A 9,980-nucleotide genomic window follows, 5' to 3' on the forward strand; every position below is an offset into this window, starting at 1 on the left:
GGGTAGAACAGGTCTTTCCTTGCATTTTAAGGGACTCAGAAATTATACATAATAGAAGAATGCACTGTAGGGAGACCATGAGTAGGTCTCCTTACATCAGTGCATGTCTGATTCAGAACTAGCCCTGGAAGATGGGTGCCCAATTTTACACGTGTACATTGACAGTGAGGGTGGTTCCTAGCCAGCCCTGGACACTTCTTAGAGTTGGAAAGTTCTTCCTGATATTGAATATGAATGTTTCACAGCAGTTTAAAGCCATCTTCTCTTGCTCTGCCTTAGAGGACAGGTTATAGTGACTGCTCCTCTCCCCTCTTTTCTTTTGGCAGGCAGGTCCATGGGGGAAGAAAACCAAACAGGGCTGATACACTTCCATTCCCTCTTGACAATCCCCGAGATGCAGCGGCTCATTTTCCTCGCCTTCCTGCTGATGTACGTGATCAGTCTCTGTGGAAACACTACCATTGCAATCATTATCCACACAGACCGCTCCCTCCACACCCCCATGTACTTCTTCCTGGCCAATCTGGCAGCTCTGGAGATCTGCTACTCTTCCTGCATTGCCCCCCTTACTCTGGCCAACCTTGTGTCGGGAAGCAAGGCTACCATCTCCCTTGCAGGCTGTGGCACCCAGATGTTCTTCTTCATCTTCCTGGGAGGTTCTGAGTGCGTCCTCCTTGCCGTCATGGCATACGACCGATACGTGGCGATCTGCCAACCACTGCGCTATACCCTCGTTATGAGCTGGACCGTCTGTGTGCGCCTTGTCGCTGGGTCGCTGGTGCTGGGGTTCTTATTTGCTCTGCAATTTACTGTTCTGCTGTTCCACCTGCCGTTCTGTGGTACCAATGAAATCAGCCACCTCTATTGTGATGTGCTGCCCCATCTTGCGTCTGGCGTGTGGCAACACGAAGATCCTTGAGGCCATCATTTTTGCTGCCACTATCATAACCCTGGCCACCCCCTTCCTGCTGATTTGCATCTCTTATGTCTTTATTGTGGCCACTATCCTGCAGATCCACTCTGCGTCTGGCCAGCGCCGCGCCTTCTTCACCTGCTCCTCTCACCTGACAGTTGTCCTTCTGCAATATGGCTGCTGCATCTTCATTTACTCCCACACTGGCTCCAGCTACTCCCCAGAGCAAGGCCAGGTGGTGTCTGTGGTCTACACTTTTGTGACCCCTGTACTGAACTCCCTGATCTACAACATGAGGAACAAGGAGTTGAAGGATGCTCTGACCAGAGTGCTGAGAAGGAAAGTGCTGTCCTGAGAAAGTGACACCTTTGGGCCCTCGATCAGAGAAACAATGTAGAACTGGATGGCTCAAGCTGCTTGGGAATGGGCCATACAAGATTCCAGCTCTAGGGAACCTGTTTTGCTCTGGACCCAGGTTGTAGTGGTACAAGAAGCCCATGGTGTTGGAAAGTGAGATTATGCTGGTGCCATGAAACTTCATGTCAGTTGCATGCTAATACCAAGAAAATCTTAAAAATCCTGATTAGACATTCTCAGGTTAGTGGAAAAAGGGTAGTTTTGTCAGTATTAATTTTTCCCTACATTTTATCAATAGTTCTAGTAGCTTAGGGCTTTTGACTAGAAACTTGAAATTTGGAAGGCAGATATTTGTGTTTTGCTTTCTTCATAAAATTCTGTTCAGATGTGACGGAGTTATGAGCAGCAGCAAAATCACCATGTATGCGTGCTCAGTAGGACTTGTTAGATACTTGCTCCTACTTTTCTGAACCTTCCAACTGGTCACTGAGAATGCTCCCAGACCTCGACAGTGTTTCCACACCAGTACACAGAGTGACAGAAAGGGCATAGATAAAACTGCTGCTGCAGGCAATCTTAATTCTAGCATGTCCTCATTTTTGAGTAACTGACACAGAATCTTAAAAGGAGTCTTTTAACGTCATTTGTCTGCATGGAGTTTCTCTACATAGAATGTAGTAAGTAACTACCTTCTCCAGATGTGCAGGAGATGGAATCTTGGGGGAGCCCAAGAGATAGTCACTCTGCTGGAATTAGAGCTGCTCTGTAATAATTTTTGGATATTGTATGTTGATCTGGTAATTGGGATGTTTGCTGTATGAATATACTGGTTCAGTTTAATAGGAGACTGTAAGGAAAAACAAGCAGGAGAGAAACAGGATGGCTCAAGATAAGCCACTTCTCTGCAAACACTTGAGAGTTGTTAAGAGAAAATGCCATGATGGGAAAAGGCCTATGTGTACTGGAAATCAAAAGGACTATAGCAACTTAAAAAAGACTAAGAACTATCTCTCAAGTTGGGGGACATCAGCCTAAGATGCAGCCTCCCCTTGGGGGGTCTGAAGAACACTGCTCTACAGCCAAAATGCTTCTGAAATAAATGTAGTCAAACTAACTAAGTGAGTTATAAAGCGAAGGGATCTCAATTTAAACCAGAAACTACTAAAATACATCTTTGACTGGATCTATGACTAAATCTATGACTGGGTTTGGACAGTACTTGCTTTTTAGGCAAAACAATGAATGATGCAATCTGAAGCTGGTATTGCGTCATACATGATATGAATTGCATCATGTTATTCCTAGAAGTCATGGATGATGCAATCATAACGAAGCTTACATCACTCTGCTGAACAAATTGCCCTATATCAGCTCTAGAAATCATACAGTGTCGTGCTCTCTTATTTGTCAGTGTTTGATTTTGCAAAGGGACACATTTCTGTTTAGCCAAAGTGAGCAGAGATGCCTCGTACTTGTGTGAACAGTGCAGATAACTTCTGCTATGTTTGTGGTGAAGTGACTTTTGCATCACAAAAGCGCAGTATAACCACTATGGTTAAGAAAGCCTATCACCTTTATTTTGGCTGCAAAATTGGAGATCAGGACAAGAGGTGGGCCCCACACATATGCTGCAACACTTGTGCAACAAATCTTCGCCAGTGGTTGAACAGGAAAAGGAAATCAGCGCCAATGATTTGGAGAGAGCCACCAGATCATACCAGCAATTATTACTTCTGCATGGTGCCTCCAGTTGGGAAAGGTGTGTCAAAGAAGAAAAAGTGGACTGTGCATTATCCAAACATTCCATCAGCTATATGCCCAGTACCCCACGGAGAAGGACTGCCGGTTCCTGATGCACCAGAATCATTCTCATTTGAGTCAGACGAGAAAGAGGAAGAGGATGAAACTTCTGGTCCTGAACCATCAATGTCACAGGACCCACATTTTCTCCCATCCTCCTTCTCTGAACCACACCTCATAACACAAGGTGAACTGAATGACCTTGTCAGGGATTTGGAACTACCCAAGAGTAAGGCAGAACTGTTGGGCTCCAGACTACAGCAGTGGAATCTCCTGGCAGGTGATGTTAGGGTTTCCATATTCCGTTACTGTCAAAAGGATCTCGTCCCTTTCTTCTTCATGGAAAGTGATCTTGTAGCCTGCAACAACATCTATGGTGTGATGGCAGCCCTCAACATCGTTCACGATCCAGATGAGTGGAGACTGTTCATTGATTCATCGAAGACGAGTCTTAAAGCTGTTTTACTGCATAATGGCAAAGTTTTGCCATCAATTCCAGTTGGTCATGCAGTCCATAAGAAGGAAACCTATGACAACATGAAACAACTTTTGAGGTGCATAAACTATGACCAACATCAGTGGCAGCTTTGTGGCGATTTGAAGGTTGTTGCTCTCTTGCTTGGTCTGCAGACTGGATACACAAAGTACTGCTGTTTTCTCTGCGAATGGGATAGTCGTGCAAGAGATTCCCACTACATCAAGAAAGATTGGCCACTCCGACAGTCATTGGAGCCTGGGAGTGTTCAGCATCCACCACTTGTTGAATCAAGGAAGATTTTGTTACCACCCTTACACATCAAGCTGGGTCTGATGAAGAACTTTGTCAAGGCCATTGACAAAACACAAGCAGCTTTCAAGTATCTCCATGGAAAATTTCCAAGTTTAAGTGAAGCTAAGATAAAGGAAGGTGTCTTTGTTGGTCCTCAGATTCGTGAACTTCTTCGAGATGATGCATTCGACCATGCACTGCGTGGAAAGGAAAAGATGTCATGGAAAGCCTTCCAGTTAGTGGCAATAAATTTTCTCGGAAACAACAAGGCAGACAACCACAGGTTGTTGGTGGAAAACCTCCTCAAGGCATACAAAAGCCTTGGTTGCAACATGTCACTAAAGATACATTTTTTGCACTCTCATCTAGATTTTTTTCCACTGAACTGTGGAGCAGTGAGCGACAAGCACGGCGAGCGATTTCACCAGGACATTACAAGAATGGAGAAACGCTATCAGGGCAAATGGAGCCCATCAATGCTTGCAGACTATTGCTGGACAGTGACAAGAGATGCTCCATTTAATGAATACAAGAGACAAGCCAAGAAGCGCCGAGTAGACACTGAATAGGACTAAACTATGTACATAATAGTTTTTTGCCTTTTGTTTCATAATAAATTTTATTTATATAACCCTTTTGCTGATTTTTAAAGTGTTACATAAACAGGACAGGTGAAATATTATCATGTAAAGCAACCATAAACACATGAAAAGACCTAGGTTTACAATTTATGATTAAAACTCTACTATCTACACAATATACATAGACATAAAATGTAAAAACTTAAATATCTTAGAAACAGTAGTCAATGAATTGTTTTAATTGTCATATTTGAATTCAGCCCATCAAAATACATAATAAATAGCACATTTTATCTCTGAAGCAGACGACTTCTCAAAAATTGTAGACCAGTGTTATACCTGTCTGGGTAACCATCAGGGGGTGGGAAGCCTTTTGTGTAAGATAGACATGCATGTACACTGTTTGCTGTTTTAAACTCATTTTTTCACAAACTGCTTTGTTCCTACTGAAAAATAAACCATAGTTTGGTTTAAGAAGGTTGTTTGGTCACCCGGTAGTGGTGCAATGAATCAATGAGTCTGCAGATCCCTATACCCAATTGGACAATTACACCCAAAAGATAAGTTGGTGCAGCTGTCAGGTATCTCAGCAAGTCTTAGGAGGTTGATACGTGTCCTGTCCCTTAAGCTGACTCTTTACTATTGACATGCTGAAATAAATGTACGGCTCACATTCAGATAAAGGACAGGCTTGATCATTGCTTGTTGGTATGGTGGCACTGACATCCTTTCAACCCTGTGTGAGCCTTTGCCTGTCTGGGCATGGATTTAACTAAGTCCCTAATAGCAGGTCTTTTCGCACCTTGGAGGCCTTTCTTACTAACTAGCTTAGTGCAACCAGTGCTCACCATTGTGGTGCCATCTGCCCCCTTGGAGTGAAGCAGGTCCGTGTGTTGCTTGAACTCTGCTTCGCTTTCATCTTCTAGTGCAGGGGAGGCCGAACACATGAGGCCACAGAGTGTCTTTTCCCTCTGTGTCAGGGAGTCTCAGGGCTCCTTTCCTTGTCTCCTCATTGTCCTGACCTCAGTCTCAATCTCCAATCCAATCTCCCTGGTGGCCCCAGTACTTTGGAGGGGTACAGCTTTCCCCTCCCACCTCCACTATTAAAGCTGTGCTGGGCTGGAGGAGTACCGGCCTAGGGTGAGTTCCTTTGGGCAGTTGGTTGCTTTGGAGTCCCTTCACGCTCAGTGCAACTCTGGCCTATTCCTGTTCCCAGACATGTCTACACACTAGGCTGACACTTCCCCTACTCACAATGCCTTCCCAGCCAAACACAGCCTCTCCCTCATCCCTTCATGCTGCCTCCTTCCCTTTACTCAGCCCCTTCCTCCTCACTCAGCCCCCTCCCCTCCATGCTGGGAGTCATTATGACCTCACTCAGCCCCCCCATCCTTCTCAGACAGCTAGAGAAGACCCACTGAGCCCTCTCTATTCTATTCCTATCCATAGATCCCACCCCCCGAGGCTTACACTGTGCCCCTCACATTGCCTTGTGCTACTCCTTCCTAGGGTTGCTCTTGAACTCTGTCTCACATGTTTAGCGTAGGAAAATGGAAGACCCTGCATTGGTTGACAGGACAACATGGGGGAGGCAGGAAAACCCTGAGGCAGCTTGTGTGGGGAAAAGGGAAAGTGTGAAGGAGGGATGCAGGGAGGGAAGGCCCTGAGGCAGTGGGATGGAGTGCATATGTCACACAGACTCTGTAAGGGTTAATGTGGGCCTGAGGGGTCCATTAGGGTACCTGGCTGCATCTGGAGTGCAAGCCAGTCTTAACTGAACAAGAGAGACAGCTGGGCCAGAGTAGGCTGGTTTATAAACCAGGAAGTTTGCAGCAGAATGGAGCTGCAGGGAAAGAATCTACAGTCACTTCCTTGGAGCAGAGAGGAGGGAAGGTGAAAAGCCAGGAGGAGAATAGCCCCAGGGTTGTAGGCCTAGAAGAAGGGTCAACTTCACAACTTGAGAAGAATTGTGGGGAAAGGAAGCCTGAGAGGGCTCAGTAGGAAGAAGCCCAAGGAAACAGCAGCAAGGGGTAGGTCTGTACAGACTGTGGCTGCTTGTCATAGGGTCCCTGGGCTGGGACCCAGTGTAGAGGGTGGGCCTGGGTTCTCCTACCAGCCATTGGGAAGTGGCCTGGGAGTGTTGGAGACACCAACTGGACGGCTGGTCTGGAGAGACTTTGTGACCTCGGAAGGGGAGGACACAGTGACCTGGCCGGAGGGCAGAGTCATAATGAGGGAGCACCCAGACTTGTGAAGAGAGACAGAGAGTGGGGTCGGCAGCTTGAATAGCTGATGGAAGAGGGCACCCTACCTGTAAAGAACTGATCCCCGGAGCAGCCAGGTAGAAGCATCTATCGCGGGGAATGAACCCCTTCACAGGCGGTTATAGGGGGACGGCATAAAGGAGCCAGGGAGACCCTGAGGGCATTAGGCGGGTGGGTATTATGAGGGACACTGAGGGGATTACAGTGGTGATGGTGTGAAGAGTTAAAAGCAGAAGCTGCTGCATCTGGAACTTTAATTTAGGTAGCATGGGTAACAACTGCAGTGTAGACACAGTGGCCTGGGGTTCAGAACAGGCTAGCAATATGTGTATGTATCCAGGGTCCCTGGTGGGCTTGTACTCAGGTTGTTAGTCCATGTGGAAGACTGTGCCACCATGTTTACACTGCCATTGTTACCTGTGCTTGCTAGATTAATGCTACCATGGGTATGCCCACCTATGCTACCATCATACTTTCACTTGTAGTAAAGACATATCCTGTAGCTGGGGGCTGTATCCATTCCTATCTTGTGGGGATTGGCACAGAGGGGGAGCTGTCACACCCAGTCACCAGCGGGATCCCAGTTTACTGTAACCAGCTGGCAGCCCTGAGACTGGCTCCCTCTCCTTGTTCTCAAACAGGAATGACAGCGAAGGTGTAGCAGACTCACTCCTGGGGCTGTGGCTCCTGGGATTGGTAACTGCTGATCTCCCATATTAATATTAGGTAATATTCTTCTTCATTCCTTTTCTGGTTTTGTCTTCGACCCAGTGGCTCAGCTGAGGCGGTGCTAATATATAGGATGACGGGGGCATTTTTTGGTTTTCCCTTCCTGTCATTGTTTCTCTATCTTCCTCGGTGATTTATTTCCCCCATTCACACTCTCTCTGGTTTTTTTAAATAATCAATAAATAGTACATTACAAAAGACACAGGGACAGAAACTGTTACACAGGATAATGAAAGATGGGTGAGTGATACTTGCCTGCTTCCTAGGACAGGAATACTAAGGGCTGTGAAATACTCAAACATTAATGCTACACAATGGAAAGGGTGAGAGTTGAGCTCATAGTCTGCAACCCAGTCATGCCCTGTGCCAAAGGGTATTCTGATAGGGAAAGGATCAAGCTCTCTCATTAGCAGTACTTCTATACTACAGTGAGTGAGGCACAACAGCCTTTTCAATTTAGGGACTGTCCCACAAAAATCAGGACAGATGACAGCCATACATACAGTTCACATGTGAAGGTTTTCTTTACAGACAGTAGCACAAATAGAAAGACACCACATCATTGACCTGCAGCAACCTGGCGCAACGTGAGATCTGAATGAGACTGCCTTCCAGGAGGCTACTTGATATTTAAGCAAGGATCCAGGGAGGAAGGCGATTGGAGAATTGAAAACGTTCATATCAAGGGTCAGTAGGGTGGCCACCAAAACATGAGGTGTTTCATTCCTTCATAACAAGTACACCAAACTGTTGTGTCCAGTCAGCCATGTTTCCTGTTATCAGAGTGACAGAGAGAGATGGACGCACTGTTGTAGTTGTGTTGGTCCCAGGATATGAGACAAGCTGGGTGAGGTAACATCTTCAGGTGACCTGAAGCAGAACTTTGTGTTGCTCGAAAGCTTGTCTCTTTCACCACCAGAAGTTGGTCTAATAAAAGATATTACCTCACCCACCTTGTGCCCCCAGAGAGAGATGGAGTTTAACAAAGCAGGAGTGAAGATGTGGGGAAGGTTTATAAAAATCACTGTAGCTCTAGCTGGAAGGGGTGAAAGAGCTCCATAGCAGCCATGTCTCGGGGTGAGGTGGGGGAAGTGTGACTTTGTGGCTCATGTCTATCTCCATAAAATTTGGCTTTGGGTCTTAAAGCCTCTGCCATTAAGCATGTTGGCAGTGAGACAAACACAAGAGAAGGTGGGTTTTTTTTGGTGGGATCCACAAGTGAAAACAATTTGGCTCTGCACCCACAGCAAGGATGATACAGAAAGGTTATACAAACATAGGTACGGAGCATTAGTGAACACATCTGAATCATTCCATGGATTCTGAGTTCTGAGCCCTTTCCCATCAAGTTTGCTGGGGAGGGATGGATCTGGCGTTCTGGTTGTGGCCAGTCACGTTTTATTAGATTATCCCTGAAAACTCTTCCAACTCAACTCAATGGGACTTATAGAACCAATTGTCTCTCCACTGGGGACAATCTGATATAAGTTTAACTTCGTTGTGAAAGTTAGTCATAGTGTAAGGATAGATAGTACTGCTACATCATCCAGTCTGCCCTTCTATATATTACAGGCCATCAATGTCACTTAGTCACCCCCACACTAAACTCAACAACCAAAATGAGACCAAAGCATTACAGCCCCACAGGAGACTAGACTGTTACATGCCACAGGCAGAGAATAGGAGGGACCCAGGTGCACCAGTGTCCAAGGCCCCTGCAATGGCAGGGAAATGATTAAGTGAGATAATCCTGGCAAGTGACGCATAGCTGCAGAGGAAGGCAAAACCCGTCCCATGGTCACTGCCAATCTGACCTGGGGGAAAATTCCTTGCTGACCCCACATCTGATGATCAGCTAGATCCTGAGCATATGAGTAAGAACCAGCCAACTGGCAACCTAAGAGAGAGGCTGGTCGGTGCCACCTCAGAGCCCTGTCCCACATTGTCCACTGTCCCATCTCCAGCCATGGTCATATAAGTTCCCCTCTGGGAAGCTTGAACAGTCATGTCTTAAAGTGTCACTTGTAGCCATTTGGGAATTATGTTAATTTGGTGTATGTTTTCTGAGCCCCCCTAAGAGCCCTGATTATTTTAACAAGGCCCCAAGGTTACCAATCATCAGACTGGGGAATCATCTGATTGTAAAAGTTCAGGTTTCCTAACAAAGCTCTTGGCCTGCAAGTTCCAGAAGTTTTATCACCAGTTTCAGGAAGATTATGGAATAATGGACATCCTGTGATCTCCTGTTGAGGCTGCAATACACCATAAGCACATGGTGATGCTGCTGGAGACACTGGGATCTTAGCAGAGATGAAGCCTTTGAAACCCTGGTGAGTCAACCTGTTATGACCAGCAGTGAGTTAGACACTTGTCTACCAGCCCTTCTGTGCTATTGTAATGATAGCAGCTGTACAGCTGTCTTTCAAGCTGGATTTGATGCCTCACTAAACAAAACTGAGGACTTTTGTCTGCCTAAAGAACAACCGTCGGGGACAGGGACGTGATGACCATTCACAAGCACTGGAAAGGTGTAAATGCCATGGAGGAAGCAGAATTGCTGGAATGGG

At 46.2% G+C, this 9,980-nt stretch overlaps 1 pseudogene; it reads left to right on the forward strand.

The window, feature by feature from the left end:
- Window positions 1–334: 334 nt before the first annotated feature.
- Window positions 335–1,268, forward strand: LOC128835472 (olfactory receptor 10V1-like; annotated as a pseudogene).
- The last annotated feature ends 8,712 nt before the right edge of the window (window positions 1,269–9,980 follow it).

Source organism: Malaclemys terrapin, chromosome 4, assembly GCF_027887155.1.
Source record: "Malaclemys terrapin pileata isolate rMalTer1 chromosome 4, rMalTer1.hap1, whole genome shotgun sequence".
Taxonomy (NCBI): Eukaryota; Metazoa; Chordata; order Testudines; family Emydidae; genus Malaclemys; species Malaclemys terrapin.